The sequence below is a fragment of the Bison bison genome, unplaced genomic scaffold (genome assembly GCF_000754665.1).
Source record: "Bison bison bison isolate TAMUID 2011002044 unplaced genomic scaffold, Bison_UMD1.0 scf7180017864302, whole genome shotgun sequence".
Taxonomy (NCBI): Eukaryota; Metazoa; Chordata; class Mammalia; order Artiodactyla; family Bovidae; genus Bison; species Bison bison.
In genome coordinates this window covers 2342767-2345571 of record NW_011494874.1, presented here as the reverse complement: position 1 = coordinate 2345571, position 2805 = coordinate 2342767, and the positions used below count along the sequence as shown (strand labels likewise).

At 44.2% G+C, this 2805-nt stretch overlaps 1 long non-coding RNA gene across 1 annotated transcript in view; it reads left to right on the top strand.

Moving 5' to 3' along the window:
* The first annotated feature begins 1106 nt into the window (after window positions 1-1106).
* LOC104996951 overlaps window positions 1107-2805 on the top strand; it is a 5485-nt gene continuing 3786 nt past the window's right edge. Inside the window, exon 1 of the long non-coding RNA XR_826268.1 lies at window positions 1107-2131. This is a non-coding gene — a long non-coding RNA (uncharacterized LOC104996951). The remainder of the gene's footprint in view (window positions 2132-2805) is intronic.

Below are 2805 nucleotides of genomic sequence, written 5' to 3'. Positions count from 1 at the left end.
TGTACACCTGAATTAACACATTGCAAATCAACTCTACTCCACTAAAATTTTTTTTAAATAAAAACTCTGTTTTTTAGGTATCAGTGTGTGTTTATTGGGGTTTCTCCATCAAATAAGGAATGCACACCTCGAAATAAAGAATATTTGAGAACAATGGCTTTGAACTGAAGAAATGCTTGTCCTTCCCAGAGCTCTGGTTGGAGAAGCAACTGAGAGGAACTGCCTCCTCCCCTGGCAGAGAGTGAGATGGGGCTCAGGCCAGGTAAGAGTTCCATCAAGACCTCACCACTCACAGGACTCCAGGTCCAGAGCAGAGCGGACTGCAGGGCTTCTGGCTCCTCCCCACAGCACCAGTTTTCAGAGGCACGTGCACTCACTCACCTGGAAAAGAGCATCCACCCGGCCTCTCCCTGTGGGGACTGGCTCTTAGGGGATGTCTGGCAACACATGCAGACAGCCTGGGGCTTCCAAGGCGGTGCTAGTGGTAAAGAACCCACCTGCCAACGCAGAAGACGTCAGAGACGCGGGTTCCATTCCTGGGTCAGGATGATCCCCTGGAGGAGGGCATGGCAACCCACTCCAGTATTCATGCCCAGAGAATCCCATGGGCAGAAGGCCTGGGAGTCTGATGGGCTATGATCCATACGGCCACAAAGAGTCGGACAAGACTGAAGCAACTTAGCACACACAAATGCAGACAGCTTGGGATGTGATGAGTGGGGCAGGTGGAGAAGGTCATGTTCACTACTGGCATCTAATGGATGGGGCCCAGGGCTGCCGATGAAAATCCTAGAAGGTACAGGACAGTGTCCCCCCGCCCCCACAAACAAAGAATCATCTGATCCCAAATGTCAACAGTGCTGCAGCTGAAAAACCCTGGTCCAGTTGATTAGAAATCACGTGAGACTTTTTTTTTTAATAGAAAACTCTGGGGAGTGGCTTCCCATGTGGCACCAGTGGCAAAGAACTCACCTGCTAATGCAGGAGACACAGGAGACGTGGGTTAAATCCCTGGGCGGGGAAGATCCCCTGGAGGAGGAATGGCAACCCAGTCCAGTGTTCTTGCCTGGGAAATCCCATTGACAAAGGAGCCTGGTGGGCTACAATTCATGTGGTCACAAAGAGTTGGACGCGACTGAGCACGCAGACACACACGGGGGGTGGAGAGGCTCTAATTGAACCCTCTCTGCTCCTGAAGGCCCAGCAAGCATTAAGTGATGTCATTTTGGGTAGAATTACATAAGAAAAGAGCCAAAACTGTACAACTGATTATACCTTGGTGTCTGAATTTAGGAAGAATTTCAAACAAAAAGATCCCTCCCCCAAAATACAAATATATAAACTTTTAGGGATGCAGATAAAATTGCCAAAGATTTTTCAATATGCTAACTTCACACAAGAGTCTATATTTGAGCTGTTAAGTTGGGAGAAATCTGATGGAATACTTCACTCTCTTCCTTTAAGATCTTCCCTTACATTTTGTTAATACGCTAATTGGTACTCATTAAAATATTGGTAATTATAAGACAGTATTTCATGACCCCTACAGAGCATATAATAGTAAATAGGTTTTCCTCCTTTTAGCATGCTGAAACTAAAAAACACTAATTATGCATCCCAGTCCTCAAAGAATTAAAACATTTCAGCATCTCTTACAACAGAATGCTGGCAACATTTTCTGCAAAGGGTCAGATAGTAAATATTTTTGGCTTTGCGGGCCCCATGGTCTCTGTTGCAAGGACTGGACTCTGCCATGGAACACGCAGGACAGCCACGGGCAATATCAAAATGAACGGGCCTGGCGGACTGCCAATAAAACTTTATTTACAAGAACATGCTGAGGGAGGGGTTTGGCCCCAAGACTGTAATTGCAGAGTCCTGTCTTACAACATAGATTTCCTGAAAATAATGTGTTTAGGAGAAAAGAAGAGGGGAAAGTTCTGAGTCAGCCATTTAAAATATCGGCAATAGTTCTCACCATCTTACAAAAGCAGCCTGTGTACAACTCACGGCCAATCCGGGGGACCAAGGCACAGGCAGGAACAGGATTTAAAGGTTATACAGAAATCTGGAGGAAAAGAGGCATTGCAATCACGTAGGTCAATAATCCAGTGCGACTTTCATTTCTCTGGTAAGTTTCTCTTTCCGTTTAAAGCCTTGCTTTTCTCATTAGTTATCTGTTTTATGTACAGTATCAATAATGTATAACTCTACTCAATACTCTGTAGTGACCTAAAGGAGAAGGAAATCTAAAAAAAGAGGGCACATGTGTATATGTATAGCTGATTCGCTTTGCTGTGCCGTAGAAATTAATACAACATTATAAAGCAGCCAAATGCCAATAAAAAATTTTTAAAGAAAGAATAAAAGTGAAAACAGGTTTTAAAAAATAGAATAAAAAACAAAAATTTCTAGTAACCCACTTTAAAAAGTGAAACGATAAAATTAATTGTTCAGTTCAGTTCAGTCGCTCAGTCGTGTCCAACTCTTTGCAACCCCATGAATTGCAGCACGCCAGGCCTCCCTGTCCATCACCAACTCCCAGAGTTCACCCAAACTCATGTCCATCCTAGACAGCATATTCAAAAGCAGAGACATTACTTTGCCAACAAAGGTCCATCTAGTCAAGGCTATGGTTTTTCCTGTGGTCGTGTATGGATGTGAAAGTTGGACTGTGAAGAAAGCTGAGTGCCAAAGAATTGATGCTTTTGAATTGTGGTGTTGGAGAAGACTCTTGAGAGTCTCTTGGACTGCAAGGAGATCCAACCAGTCCATTCTAAAGGAGATCAGTCCTGGGTGTTATTT